The sequence below is a fragment of the Nelumbo lutea genome, chromosome 1 (assembly GCF_056320005.1).
Source record: "Nelumbo lutea isolate HS-2025 chromosome 1, American lotus-T2T, whole genome shotgun sequence".
In the NCBI taxonomy this organism is placed as follows: domain Eukaryota; kingdom Viridiplantae; phylum Streptophyta; class Magnoliopsida; order Proteales; family Nelumbonaceae; genus Nelumbo; species Nelumbo lutea.
Window position 1 is genome coordinate 211,129,197 of NC_142684.1, and position 16,229 is coordinate 211,145,425.

Here is a 16,229-nt window from a genome sequence, read left to right on the forward strand (position 1 = left end):
TTTAGCTAATCTGAATTCCATGAAAAGGGGGCTGGGGGAGGGGGGTGGGGGTAGCACTTTTTTGGCTTCGCAATAGACATGATACTACTCCACATCACCTTTGATCTTCTCAGGCAAAGTTCTCCAGTCCTCAATGATCGGATTCAGTTTCCACTGGAGCTCCAAATAGTAATGTGATTATTGTTGAAATTGAGAGCAACATTGTGGGCTTCCCAAGCAGCCCATGATTCTGCTAAAATAATGGTAGCTGAGCTAATACTATAAACCTTTAAATCAAGAATCTTGCCCATATGGCCCCTATAGCCACACTAAAGATAGAGCCTGATCCATTAATACAAGAAGCATTAAGATTGATTTTAATAGCCTCCAAGCAAGCTCAATCTTCTAATTGGAATCCATGATTCATTAATGCACTATATAAGAGCTATAATTCTAGTGGTGGAGTCCCAAGTCTTGCTAAATCCAGTCAAGCTTAGAAATTTCTAATAATCAACTTCTTGCAATCACTTGACACCCATCTACATAGGATGTGTAAGATCAAGTCTATGAAGCCACGAATTTGGATTAGCCGAACGCACAGGCTGTGTGGAACCAATGGTAATGTCCCATCCCAATGATAAAATATATGGGGCCTATTGTGAGAAATTAAATAATCATTGCAATCATCTAACCCTTGGGCTTTCCTTGAGAATGACCACTAGGCCAATTAGCCAAATGCAACCTACTCTGCTCCACTTTGATTCCCTTTCCCTCGCAATGTTTGTATGTATTTCCAAAATATTCAAGGTTAGATGTTGAAAATCAGCTGATGACCCGTAGCCATTTGACAGAATTTGTTCCTCACAAATGGGCACCTCACAGGCACATCTACCATGCATTAGGAACATCTCCCATGAATAATAATTAATAAATACAAGAGATGTTCTCAATACATGATAGGATATGTATGTGAGGCGTCATGTGTGAGGAGCAGATCCAGTCTCGGTAGTCAGAGGCATGAGATCAAACCTGCAGGCTCTTTGTAGCAACGTTAGTGGACCTCACGTGAACCCATGATGTAATTCATAATACCAAAAAAAATGAAAATATAAATCTAACAGCTTATTTTAATGGATAATTTCTGTATTATGAGAGCTTATATCAAAACAGACGGAACATAACATACCCAAAACATGTATCTACCCTGAAAAACCCTATTTATATTTTGCCATTTTGTGACTAAGGTCTCTAGGAAGGTCCATGACACAAAGTTTGGTGCTTCTTTTGTAATCTTCTTGGAAGTGGTTGAGAGATTGGATTTGTAGATGAAAAGAGAGGGCCCTCATATGATAGGGTACTTTTCACCAGTTCCAGTTGGTTGGTTTCAGCCGGGGCATACGATAATACAAGCCGGGACCTGAGATACCAATTTGGCAGGAAAGTTCTTAGTGTTTTACTTGAAGGGTGTTAGGTATAGTGGCATTGTGTTGATATTGCATTTTCGTTTGATCAATACAAATCCTTGTTGCTACAACATTTCAATTAGAAAAATAAAAAATGCATCTATAGCAATTTGTATTGATAAACTCAAAGGGAGTATTCTTTTTTCGGATTTTTTGAGGGAGGAAAGTTGGTCAATGGGATTTTGTTTCCCATTCACTAAAAATCCTATGTTCTTTTTTTAGATTTATATGGGGATCAGGGAAAGTTTATTTTCTTGGTTATCACTTATCTATGGGAAAGTTGTCAAAATTTGAATGGGACAAAAGTACGCCTTTTAATTATGGATTTTTATAGCTAAAATGGTTATTGCCTTATTTACATGAGAAATAAAAGAATTTGGGTAAATGCACTTACCCGGCTAAGTGTTTTCCAAAAAATACTTACCCAGATAACTGCATTTACCCAAATAAATAATTTATCGAATAAATAATTTACCGAAAAACAAATAAGACCAAAACATTTTTGAAACATTTCATCATATAAATTAATCACTTTCTCACAAGATCAATCCAAAATAAAATGACAATATAACACCATTATACGAAATACCCCACAATTGGGTTAAGAGATTCTCTAAAAACAAAACTCTATACACCCTCTACAATTATGGAAATCCAATGCATTAAAATCATTTCCCATAAATTTAATATACATTTATGGAAGATATTCTAAACGTGTGGCTGAATATTATGTGTATGAAACTTTTGCTTGAGCGAGATAGGGAGGTTATGCATCAAAACCATATTTTATAATTTATATACTTTAACTCGTGCATTGAGTGGGGCTTTGGTGCCCATCAAATGTTGGGTTTCACGCCGTATCCAGAACTTGCGAGATGTCCCCATCCAGCACTTAAATGAGGTCATTTATTTGTGGTCACTTTTCTTCATATACACTTGAATGCATGAGGTGTTAGAATGTCAAAGCCAAAACAGTTATTACACGCTCCAGCCCATGAACACGTGCAACTCTTCAACCACCCCATTCAATACTCAACAGAACAAGCCATGTAGTATGTAGGGAGGATTCAAAATCTCCTTTGTCATGGATTCATGTATAGTTCATTGAACCAACTAAGGACATATGCTTCTGAGTTCTGACAATCTATTCCTATTCCCAAGCGCGTTACTTCTTATATTATATTTCTCTTTTTTCTGGCCTGTCCTTTCCTGATCCATTCCTCCAAGTTTCCAAGCTTCTTTCCCATTCACATACTATTGTTTGTATTTTATTTATAATTAGGAAACCCAATTTGTAACACAAATGACTTTGAAATCATCTCTATGACATTAGTGGTGACAGAAATGGGTTATATAGGTGTTTTGTATTGGTCGTTTTTTAAAAGTGTTTTTTGTGCAAGTATTTTGTTCTTTCCCTTAGCCCACAACCACTCCCTATTTACATAAGGGCTTTTCTCTTCTATTTATTTTCTTTCTATTTCTTAAACATATTATCAAATTCTATGGTGCATGATCTACTCCTGCTCGAGATGAGCTCAGATCTACTATCCACTAGATATTCTCACATCTCTACCCACACGAGACATGACAATTGCACATTGGGAATATCTCCCTTATCATTCATGAGGAGATATATTCAATACATAGTGGTGGTACACTATGAATATAGATGTGAATATTACTTGAGTAACAGATCCCAGGTCGCTTGAGACATTGGAGAGTGTCCAACTTAGGACACGTTTGGGAGGGTTGAGCTGAGGATAAGTTTTGCTTCAGCTGATTTGAAAAAGTTTCTTTGTTCAGCTGCATAAATAACATAAGCAATGTTCACAATTGTGTTGAGTGTATAACATGTCAATAGACCTATTCATGGGCCGGGCTGGGCTTTTACTTTTTATTAACAGAAAAATGTTAGGCCCGAACCCAAGTCCGGCCCGACCTAATAAAAGAAATTTTAATTTTTCCTTATTCAAATGAAGATTATCTATTTTATTTCAGATGTTTTTTCCCCTATTTAAATGAACAATGGGCTTACAAGTGAATCAACAACTTTTAAAATCAAAAAAAAAAAATTATTCAAATGGACATCACATGGGGTTTTTACTTAGGTTTAACTATAGGTCAGGTCGGGTCGGGCTCGAACCGGGCTATTTTGGCAAAACCCGAGCCCAGCTCAAATTTTATACGGGCCGGGATTTTTGGCCCAAGGTTAAGCCCATGGGCCAAAAAGCCTATTCTAGACCATCTGGGGGCCAGGCCGGGCTGACCCATCAGGCCACCCGGCCCATGAACAGGTCTACATGTCAATAACATTGGCAAGGCGTTTCAGATAAGCTACAGAAAAAGGCTGAAACGAACAACCCTTCAATTAGCGCCCTTTTTTTGCAAGGTGGACCCCATACAAAAAACTATGAAATATTGAACTACACAATGTGCATTCATTTAGCCTAAAAGTCGACTTTCCCATAAAGCTATTTATATATCTTCTTCACAGTCGCTGAAAGCAGTTGAACAATCAAAGCTGAAACCTCACAACTGGGCTATTAGCTGACAGACATCCAATTTGACTATAGATTTTTCATCAAACATTGCTTATAGCAACTTCGCAAGATTTTTAAAATCGAATCGGACTGAGAACTATTCTGAAGTCAAGTTTCCGAGTCGAACGGTCCGATCATCCTGTCTTAAAGGATGGCCTGTTCTGACAGAAAAAAACAAAAACGGTTAAAAACCATTATCCGACAGTTCAATCACCCAAGTTAATAGCTTATTACCCAAATCATCGGTTTTTAATCAAAAAGTGATTTGTGTAAAACTATGACCATTCCCGGTTTATCCGGTCTGCTCCAGTTCTAAAAACAATGGCTTCTAGGCCACACGGAAGGCCGGTGCTGAAGAGCCGGTGCTGAAGAGCCCCTACCTGTTGATGAAACGGGGGCTCTTTGGACTGGCACGAGGCCACGAGTTCACTTTCTAGTCCATGTATACCTTCCTGTACGCACTATTAATTAATCTTCCATTCAATAATACTATTGACCTGTGAGCCAGGTGGCAAACAAGTGAGTCTGCTTAGACTGATACCTGAGCAGCTGAGCTGTCTTCTTTCCACACACTGACTTGCCTTGCTCAACTACTCGTACTACTAACACGGGGAGTTTATGGTGAGAAACAGTTTCCTTTTGGGAAGATGGATACGCGGCCAACCTGGAGGATTCCCAGTTTGATGAACAATCTACAACCGTCACATCATAATCACCCCAAACAAGTCGTGCGGGGAAGAACTGTTAACGAAAAGCTTGCTCCTGTATATATGTAGCGTTTTTTTCTTTTTTCTTTTTTTGATTCACAGTTTTCTTATTCTCTGGTTCACAGGTTCATGTCTTCAATTCCAAGCTTGTGCGTTTCATGAAAACAGATTTGCCATGTCGTCTGTGCGGAGAGCAGATTAATTGATGACTCGAAAGGCTTCACATGTTTGCCACATCACCACCCTCTTCCTCACATAACAAGTTTCAATCCCATCTCACGAAACCTAGAGCCCTGGTGGGCAAGGCACCATAAAATTGACAAATTGAAAGAAGCTTGATAGATATCACATATTCCACATGGACATTCAACAAGTCATCTAAGATATTAATTTTGCATTTAATGAAGATCTTGTTTTATATATGTGTAGTACAAGTACGTATAATACAAAGTAAAGAAAGTAAGGGTCCGTTTGGTTTGCAGTCGGAATTGGAATTGGAATCGGAATCAAAATTTTTCGGAATCAGAATTGGAATGGTCCATTCCCATAATTTGTTTGGTTCAGAAATGAATGAGAATGGGAATTAAAATCAGTAAGAATGGAATTTCATTCCCAAGGGAAGGGCAGGGAATGGTCATTTCCTCAAATGGGGGAATGTCATTCCAGCAGGAACGGGAATGGGATTCCGATTCTGCCCAACCAAACAGTTGGAATCGGAATAGTCCATTCTGATTCCGATTCCAGATCCCTATTCCCACGAACCAAATGGAGCCTAACTCTCACTCAACTTTCTTAAGACAAATCCTATAAAACCTCATTATTCTTAAGAGACCCCAACCAATGGTCCCACTCCCAAGTAGATATATGCCCCACTGCATCAAGATTATGCTTATTGCTATCTTGGATGGGTCGAGGGCAATAAGGTAATTACACTTTCAAGATGAGGGGTGGTTGATGAGTCTGAGATCCATTATGGCCGAGGGCTTGTAGGTCAGAGGCCCCAGGTGCTAACTCGAGGCAGTGACAACAACGGTCAAGTTAGTGAAGGTGTGATGGGATGTGGATGAGGCCTGAGTAAGGTAGTTCAAACGAGGTCACAAGGAAAGTAATTGAACTCCAAGTAGCTAAGAATCTAGATGCGTCATCTTAAGGGGCCATCCCCTATTTATACTTGAGACTACCTGGAGGTAGGTACATGCGGATGGCCAAGATGCAGTCTGGCCTTGTGCGCGCGGCTAACCGAGGTCACCGCGTGTGGTCTCACCACAAGGCCCGCGTCACACGCAGGCTTCTGCTTCGCACGACATCCCCATTGGGTCCACATTGTATGCCACCCTCTGCCACGCATGGGTGTGTTATTGGTCTACCATGTGCGCCTATATCATTTGCCCCACACTCTTGAGGCCACAACGATCGTTTGTGAAGTTACCTTGGCCTCGGCCAAAAAGAGTGTGTTGTCTTCGTTGGGAGGCACTAAGTAGCTCATATTGGCGAGGGCCTTGGCCTCAGCCATGACTACGCTAGGGGTAATCCTTTGCTCGAGAACACAAAGGTGTCGGCTTCAACTTCGAAGGGCTTTTATTGGCTATGGCGATGGCTACTTCAACGGCTGCATCTTGGCTTTGGATGGGCTGAAGGGTGGGGGGCTACTAGAGGTCTCGGCCTTGGCCTCAGGAGGTTTCCTTTGGTCACCTCAAGGATAGTTGCTCCTCAGACTGTGGAAGAGTTGGCACGTGGGGGGCATTGGCCTCGACTGCCTAGAGATTGGTGTTGTGTGGGGCTTGGGTGCGAAGCCTGCGTGCCCCCTAGTCACCTGCTCTACTAGTGTGTTGATGAGTTCACGCACGAGTCTGGCGTCAACTTTGGTTGGTGGCTTTCATGTGTGGTACGGGTGACAAATGGGTCTGTCATGGCCATACGCAGGACGGGTGCTACTGTGGCTAAGCTAGGAAGACTGTGCAGGAGACGGGCTCCTCATGCTGGGTGTTGACCGTGTGCGTTATGGATCTTCGTGTCGATGGATCGCAACTGTATGCAAGACAGGTCGCCTGTTGATCTCTAGGTCGATGGGTAAGTGTCATGTCCGAGATGGGGCATCAGGTCATGCTTGTACGCACAATGGGTCATCGGTGTTGTTTTGTCTTCCTGAGGTGAGCGACATATGTCAAGCATTGGCTCGGACCGCTGGGGCAATCGCCTCGTGGCCATTGGATGGAAGGCGATCTGGGCCATCCATTTTCCTTTAAACAGAGGACTTAATGGGGACCACCTTCACCGTTTTCTTCCAAGAGACTTAAACTTCAGAGACCTCAACCTTCTTCTTTGCCTTCCCTTAGCTTTTTAGACTTTGGCTTTTAGGTAACGAACTTCAACCCATGACGATGTCTTACTCAGGTTCAGGTCCTGAGTGCTATGACCTCCCTGACCTCTCGGGAGCGAGCTCCTTCCACACCCCAACATCGGCCAGTAGTGGTGAAGGTTGTTCTATCGAGCTCGAGGTCTCTGCTTTGATGTCCGAGATCGAAGTGCTGAGGGAGAGGGCTGCCCTTGTAGGTGCTGAGTGTAGCCAAATGGGCAATGATTCTTCCTATGAAAGTGTTGGATCCCCAAGGCCAAGAGAAGCCGAGGAGGCTAAGGGGTTGCCTGAAGTAATCGAGAACAAGGAGGTTCCTCCCAATCCGAGGATGGTGGTTGAGTACACGACTCGAGGGGTGTCAGTGGGGCGCCATCCCTACTTTGAGTGGGACAACATCCTCAACATTGGGCAAGTGAAGGTCCTTGCTAAGAAGTACCATATCCCTAAAAACTATAGGCTTAGGGTTCTAGACACCAGTGATCAGTCGTGGACACCGAAGGAGGGTGATATCTATGTCTACTAACATTACCTAGACTTCAACTTCCTCCCCTCATCACCGAGCTACTGAGGTGGTATGATATCTCAATAAGTCAGCTAGCCCCCAATTCCATTTGGACTATAATGGCAGTGCTGGTGATGGCTCAACTCCAAGACGTTGAGTTGACCGAGAAGATCTTCCAAGACATGTTTGTGCCAAGGCCACACCCTTGAGAGGCAAGCATAGGAATGGCAACGGGGCGGGTTTGTGGTGGGGCACCCCCTCCCCGAACCCGCCTTGTCCCTTATGGTGGGGCGGGTTCAGGGCGGGGCATCCATTCCCCATTGGGTACGAGGAATCCCCAAATTTTCCCCACTTCAAGGAAACTACTTAAAAAATATCTATTTTATGGACAATTTATACATAGGATATAGGAATTTTGGGGTATTTTATAATTGAATTATAATACTTTAGGGATAATTCAAAAACAAAATTATGGGATACTAGGATTTTAAAAATTGAGGGAAAACTTAGAGATATTTTAAATATCAATATTAAACCTAGATATATTTTACTAATTTACCTTCAGGTTTGGGGTGGGTTCAGGGAATTATATACAAAACCCGCCCCCGCCTCGTACCCAGTTCGGGGAAAAATTATTTTCCCCACCCCCGCCTCGTCCTTGTTTAGGGTTGGGGAAAACTTGCCCCATTCGGGGTGGGGCCCCAGTTTTACGGAAAAAATTGCCATCCCTAGGCAGGCATATATTATTTCCAAGATTGTCGCGACCAAGTGGTCAACAACCCTATGTTCGTGCACAACTAGAAAAAATTCTTCTTTATTTCCTACCTCGATAGTTGGTCGTTCATGTCAGGTTGGGGGGAGCTGCTCCTAGCTACCAAGAAGGCATTCCCCTATCTTTGGGACGATGAAGTCGAGGTGATTACTTGCATTCGAGTGTCGGGGAAGATCCAAGCCAAGCCCCTGGTGGAGAAGGAGTTACCTTTAGTGATGGTTGGCTTCAGCCCCGCCTGCCTTGATAGGAGAATTCCTACTGTCGGCCTTAATACATCGACTTTGCTCTCCTTTTTCTCTATGTACGAGTACTGATGTGTTCTTTGTCTCTTGCAAAGATGCTTGTTGACGCCAAGCAGATGCTTCTAGAGAAGGCCAAGTGCTTAAGGAGGACACCGAGAGACAACCCATTGCAAAGACAGGCACCGAGGGAAACAGTGCCAATCGAGAGGACACCTCGCCTGCTTGTGCCTTCTGGTGTCGGGGCGGACCGAGGGAAAAGGCTGGTCGAGGGAGATCAACACCAAGAGTTTGGCCAAAAGAGGACAGCTGATCCACCTCAACCCCCCGTGGGGAAGAGGTTGGCACACAAGGACCTCCCAGCCGAGGGCGGCAATAAAGGAGGAAATAAAGTTGGTAACAAACCGAGGGGGCCCCAACCGAGGGCTCCAATAGGGGGTCTCATCCTTTGAGCCCTCACCCTTCACCCGAGCCGCAGGGTGAGGAGTAATTGATGATGCGGTGAACATTTCGCCCCCAGTGGAATGTTAAGGAGGGAGACTACCTCGATAAAAGGGGCGTCGGGAGGGCCCTGGTGACTGGGATGATCCCTCAAGGAGATCATCTTGCAATGACAAACCAAGGCCTGTAGGACCTCTGTGATGGTGCTCTGGACCATGTAGTCGAGGTATGCTGCATTCTTGTATCATCTTTTTAGTGAAACTTTGTCCTTTTTTCCTCTAAGTTATTGACGAAGGTGTTATTGTTGTAAACATCCCAGTACCTCATCAGCTTATGTGACAAGGTTGAAAGTTCTTCTACAATAATTGAATAACTTTGAGAAGAAGATGGGGAAGCTCGAGGTGTGGGTTTCTAAGGCCGAGAGCGACCGCGATTCAACTATCTTGGCCATGAACGAGAGAAAGAGATGAGGAAGGTCCTCGATGAGGACCTTAAGGTGGAGAAGGCTCTTACTACATAGATGAAAGAGGCCTTGAAGAAAGTTGATGACATGCTTAAGCAGTTTGAGCTAAAACGTGTTCAGTTGAACAAGGCTCTGGTTGTTGCACAGGCACAAGTGGTGGAGGCTGAGGAGAAGGACAAAGACGTCATCGAGTTTTGAAAGATGATGATTGAGTATAAGATGGCACTCACTGACTATGGGGCTGAGTCTTACTTGGAAGGCATCAAGGACACCAAGCATCAAGTGTTGCAGTTGATGCATGACTTTCTAGTCCACTAGTTGGGGTTCCCTATCGAGGCCTCTTCTATTGAAGTGCCTGTTGCTGAGGTACCTATCATTGAGGTCCCAACTACTGACATCCCTCCTTCCACCGAGGTTCCTGCTCTCACCGAGGATGTCGCATAAGTTGTTCCTTTTTTCCTCCCTTTTGTTTTTGTTTGAAACATTTTGTAAGAGGTTTGGCCTCCCCCAACCAAGGCCAATTTTTGTAAAGCTAAACAAATATACTCAATGGAAGTATTTTTTTCCGTAACTTGTGCCTTTATTGTTTATGTTCTTCTCTCTCTCTCTCTCTCTCTCTCTCTCTCTCTCTCTCTCTCTCTCTCTCTCTCTCTCTCTCTTTTCACTTAGGGGCTGATGCCCCCTTTCGAGGGGTCACAAGCAGTGAAGGAGTTGTCGAAGTGGCTTCGTACTTTGACGTTCGCTTAGGAAACTAGGTTAATGGAGTTTAGCCAAGGCCAAGTTATGCTGCCGAGGGGCTCGGGGCCCTTTTCCTTAGCGAGAAGGAAAGGGAGGCGAGGGCCTAGCTTGACTTTCCTTGGAGGGTAGTTGGGGTTTGAGCCTTCGAGCGGTTGAGGCAATGGAAGCATGCCTGGCCGAGGTCATGGGGTGCTTCCTGCTTGGAGAAGTACTTAGTTTTATTTTTAGTGCATTTGTTCAAGGTGGGCTGACGTCTTCAATCGAGGTCCCTACCATTCCTTGCCTTAGCAAGAAGGTCAAGTAGGTGTGGCTTACTATTCCAAGTGGCTTATGGGAAGGGGCCGTGGAGGTCCATGCCCCACTTTGAAAAGGGACACAGACTGCTAAGGGCTAAGAGAGTTGAAGAACAAGATCAAATCCCTCATCCATTGTGGCCACCTTAAGGAATACGTGGGTGGCAAGGTCAGCGCCTCATCCTCGGAGCAGCAACAGTAGGTGCAATAGTTAGCCGACATCATCATCGGGGGCGCGGGCTCAGGTGGTGCCTCGGCCTCGGCCTGAAAAGCTTATGCCAGGCAGTTGAACATCCAAGGGTCGAATCCCAAGAAGCCAAAGCAGAGTGAAGCCCTCACTTATACAGATGAGGACTTCAATGGGATCTCCATGCCCCATGATGACACGTTAGTAGTATCAGTCATCGTCATAAACTTCATGGTGAAGAGGATATTGGTTGATAGTGGCTTCTCACCTGACATCCTCTTCTATGATGTCTTTGAGAAGATGAAGCTAGCACCCGAGCGCCTCCTACCACCCGACGTTCCACTTGTCGGCTTCTTCGGGAATGTTATCAGATCGAAGGAAAAAATCACCCTATCTGTCATAGTAGGGACAAAATCTTGGCAGGTGATGAGGATGAATGAGTTCTTGGTTGTAAAGATCAGCTCCTCCTACAATGATTATCGGGTGGCCGACCCTCCACACCCTCAAGTTCCCCACCAAACACAGCGTTGGAATCATTTGGGGTGATCAACAAACTGCCCGCCAATTCTAGGTGGCGGCACTAAAGGGCAAAAAGAATGAAGCTCTACCGTTAGAGGGCCTTGACCTCAGAGAGGAACCAGCAAGCCAAGGCCAACCGGCCGAGGACCTTATTTTGGTACCCTTGGACGAGGCCGAGCCTGAGAAAATGGTGCACGTCAGGTCCAACATTCGTCCAAATAGCCTTTCCGAGCTAGTAAGTTTCCTTAAAACTAATGCCGACATCTTTGCTTGGTTTGCCGCTGACATGCCTAGAATTGATCCTTCAGTCATTACTCATAAGTTGAGTGTGGACTCGAACTGTAGGCCAATTTGGTAGAAGAAGAGGAACTTTTCACTGAAACGTTAGAAAGATATCAAAGGGGAAGTGGATAAAATACTCGACGCTTGCTTCATCCGGGAGTATATTACCTTAACTGGTTGTCTAACATGGTTATGGTAAAGAAGGCTAACGGGAAGTAGTGGATCTAAATTGGCTTTACAAACCTCAACCAAGTTGCCCCAAAGATAGTTTTCCTTTGCTGAGAATCGACCACCTTGTCGATGCCATTGTAGGGTACGAGCTACTCAACTTCATGGATGCCTTCTTCGGTATGATCAGATCAAGATGCACCCCGAAGACAAGGAGAAGACCTTGTTTATCACCGAACATGGCACATACTGTTACAAGGTCAGGCCCTTCGGCCTCAAAAACATCGAGGCCACCTACCAACGGCTAGTGAACAAGGTCTTCAAGCACCAAACGGGAAGAAACATCGAAGCCTATGTGGATGACATGGTTGTGAAGAGCCTAAAGGCCGGCCAACACACCTCAAATTTTGTTGAGACCTTCGACACCTTTTGAAAATACAACATGAAGCTCAACCCAAGCAAGTATACCTTCAGCATCATTGCCAGCAAGATTTTGGGCTTTGTCGTCACATAGAGGGGTATAAAGGCCAACCCAAAGAAGATTTAGGCCATCCTTGACATGACCCCACCTTGGTTGATCAAGGAAACATAGAGGCTTATAGGCCGACCGTTACCTGCCTTTCTTCCGAGCCATCAAGAAATTAAAAGACTTCTAGTGGACGGAAGAGTGACAGCATGCCTTTGAAGAGCTGAAGTCCTACCTCACCTCGCCTCCCCTAGTTACTCAACCACTCCCAGGAAACTTGTTGTACCTATACCTCTTGTCTAGAGATGAAGTGATTAGCTCTATTTTGGTAAGAAAAAATGGAGTGTAGAGGCCTATCTACTATGTCAGAAAGGTCATCTACGATGCCGTGACCCACTACCCCGAAGTTGAGAAATTGGCCTTGGTTTAGTGGTCTCAGTTAGGAAACTTAGGTCGTATTTCCAAGCTTACAACATCACAGTCTTAACCAACCAACCCCTCAAGCCTGTTCTTGCAAAGTTTAAGACTTTGAAACGATTGACCAAGTGGGCTGCCGAGTTGTCCAAGTTCGATTTATAGTATTGGCCGAGGCCTACAACTAGACCATAGAAGAGATGGAGGGCTCTCGTCTAACTAAAGGACCTCAGCTGACCTGGAAGATGTTCATTGACAGATTCTCCAACTCCAAGGAGAGTGGAGCATGTCTCATACTCCTCACCTTGGACAACACCGAAGTAGAGTAGGCATTAAGATTTGACTTCTCGGCCTCAAATGACGAAGCCGAGTATAAAGCCCTACTCGCAAGCCTGCAACTTCCCAAGGACCTCAACTCCCAAAACATTGAAGTCTCTAGCAATTACAAGTTAACAGCAAGTACGAAGCCAGAGAACAAAGCATGACCGAATACCTGGCCAAGATGCAAGAACACGCCCACCACTTCCAATGCTTCACTTTGTTGCTAGTCTCATGGTCCGAGAACATGAGGGCCGATGCCCTATGCAAGCTGTCAAGCACCTCGGGCGTAGCCCTCGACTGCACGGTCCACATCGAGAAGTTAGCACACCCCAACATTTAAGAAGTCCAAGTGCTCCTTGTGCAAGACGAGCCCTGTTGGAAGGACCCGATTATTGCATATTTGCTGCATCAGCAATTGCCTAAAAACAAAATTGAAGCTAGGAGAGTCCGGTGGCAGGCATCCCACTACACCCTCCTCAAAGGAAAGTTGTATCGAATATCTTTTACCCTACCCTACATCCAATGCCTCCATCAGGAAGAGGGCAAGTATGTGCTCCGAGAGATCCATGAGGGCATTTGCAACAACCACCTCAAAGGTAGAGCGTTGGCCCAAAAACCAGCCACAATTCAACATCTCCCATCAACCAGCCACAATTCTCCCAGCCCTCAGCAATCTGTGGCCCTTTGCCAAGTGGGGCATGTGAGTAATGATCGAAGGGACAATTCTGGGCATGTCAGCGGCTGACCAAGCAAAGACATCGACATTAGCTTTGAGGAAACTTACTAGATCAAAAAGGCTGTCTAGAGGAAGGTTGGACCCAACGCGCACCATTTTCTCAGGCTTAGCCTCGTCCAGGGGTACCAAGACGAGGCCATCGGCAGGTTGGCCTCAACTCGCTAGTTCCTCCCTAAGGTCAAGGCCCTCTAACGGTAGAGCTTCCTTCTTCTTGCCCTTTAGTGGTGCCACATAGCACTCGCAGGTAGTTTGTTGATCCACTCGGACGATTCCAATGCCGTATTCGGTGTGGAACTTGAGGGCAAGGTATTAGGAGGAAATGGTTTTCTTGAGTGCATGGAGGGTCGGTCGCCCAATGATGGCATTGTAGGGGGTTGCCAATCTTCACGACCAGGAACTCATTCATCCTCGTCACTTGCCAAGGTTTTGTCCCTACTATGATAGGTAGGGTAATTTTTTCCTCCGGTCTAACATCATTCCCGGAGAATCCGATGAGTGGCACGTCAGTTGGCAGGAGGCGCTCGGGCGCCAACTTCATCTTCTCAAAGGCGTCATAGAAGAGGATGTTGGTTGAGGAGCCACTATCAACCAATATCTTCTTTACCATGAAGTTTGTGATGACAGCTAATACTACTAGCGCGTCGTCATGGGGGACCGAGATCCCATTCAAGTCATCTATATAAGTGATGGCTTCACTCTGCTTTGGCTTTGTGGGAGCCGACCCTTGGATGTTCAGTTGCTTGGCACAAGCTTTTCAAGCAGAGGTCGTGCCCTCGATGATGACATCGATAACACTAGCTAACTGCTGCGACTGTTGTTGTTGTTGCGAGGACGAGGCACTGGCCTCACAACCCACATATTCCTTGAGGTGGCCATAGTGGATGAGGGCCTTAATCTCATTCTTCAAGTCGTAGCAGTCTTCGATGTCGTGGCTAGTGCCACGGTGGTACTTGTAGTACTTCTTCGGGTTAGCCCTCTTGGGGTTCCTCTTCATTTTCTCAGGCCACTTCACATACTCCTTCCCTACTTTCATGAGGATTTTGTTTTTGGGTGGAGTTGAGTAATGTGTATTTGTTATAATCTAGGGCCGAGGCCGGTGGCTTCTTATTGTCCTTGTTGTTGTTGTTGTTGACGTTTCGACCATCTCCATTTCTCCTCTTCTTCTCTGGGTCTCTGTGGTGATGGTCAGCCTTTAGTCCCAGTGTTCGAGTGGAGTTTGGGTTTTCTTCAAAAACTTCACCTTGGATTTGGGTGGTGTGTTGGCAATGGAGAATTTAAGGGTCAAGCCCAACAAGAGGTCGTTGATGGATGCATGCATGGAGACCATGGGGTCGAGGTCCCAGACCTCGAGTTCCTCCTTGAAGCGGATGATATAGGACCACAAGCTCTTGCCATATTTTTGCCAAACGATCATGAGTGAGACGACACTCTTCTAGCACTATTGGCTATTGATGAAGTGGGTGAGGAAGAGACTGGCGAACTGCTCCCATGAGATGATGGATTGATGGGGGAGTCCGGAAAGCTATTGGTGAGCCGCCCCCTTAAAGGTCGCTAGGAAGGCCCGTCACATCAAGGTGTCGGAGTACACATAGAGTAGCATGAGTGTCCTAAAGCTTTCAAGGTGATCATCCGGGTCTATGGTTTCGTTGTACATCTCGAGCGCAGGAGCTTTGAAATGTGGCAGGAGGGGCTTCGAGGTGATGTCAACAGAGAAGGCATCTATTTTCCCAAACAAAAGGGTTTTGACTTGACGAGGCGTCAATTTGGCTCTCCTTGACCATGAAGAGTTCATCCTTGACGGTGTCGAGCTGTGCCTATAAGTCAACAATCTTTTGGTTGATGGGGGACTAGACTTCATCCTGGCTCTCCCGGACGCAATGCGGGTTGGCCCTGTTCCCCGAGTACTCCAATGCGGGTGTGTTTCTATTCCTTCTGGCCCATTGGTCGTTCAAGACTCGAGAGGGAGAGGCATAGCATTGGCCCCCAGCCCTCGTAGGTGGGATGTAGTGGTCCAAGACTCCAAGGCGCGTTTCTGTTCATCCTAGGGGCTTTCCTGTCGATGACGATGTCCTTGGTCTCGGCGATGATCACGAGACCGTGTTGAGTCATCCCCTTGTCAGCTAGGGGTTAGGAGGCCCTCGATGGTTGATTGGTGCGTAGGCTGCTGTTGGACTCTGAGGGGTCGGCCCTGTCGGGTCCGACTGGGCATAAAGCTTGTGGATATGGAGATGATCATCCACTATGGTTCCTTAGGCTCCCAACGAGGCGGCTGCCTCCTGTCAGGCGCTCCACCTTGCCCAATCTTTGTGTAATGTTGTCGAGTTAGTTGAGGACCGCTTGGAATTGGTCCATTGTGACCAAATTTTGAGAATTCCTTGTGTTTCTAGCCATCTCAATAGAAGCCTAAGGTTTAATTTTAAGTTGAGTTTTTTAATTCTAGGAAGTCTTGGTGATGTTTTCCACAAACAACGCCAATTATTGCTGCCTTGGATGGGTCAAGGGAAACAAGGTAATTATGCTTCTGAGACAAGGGTTGGCTAGTGAGTCTGAGATCCACTGTGGCTGAGAGCCTGTAGGTCAGTCCTACGAAGGAAAAGAACACATCAGATGCCCCAGGTGCTAACCCGAGGCGGTGGCTCCAAT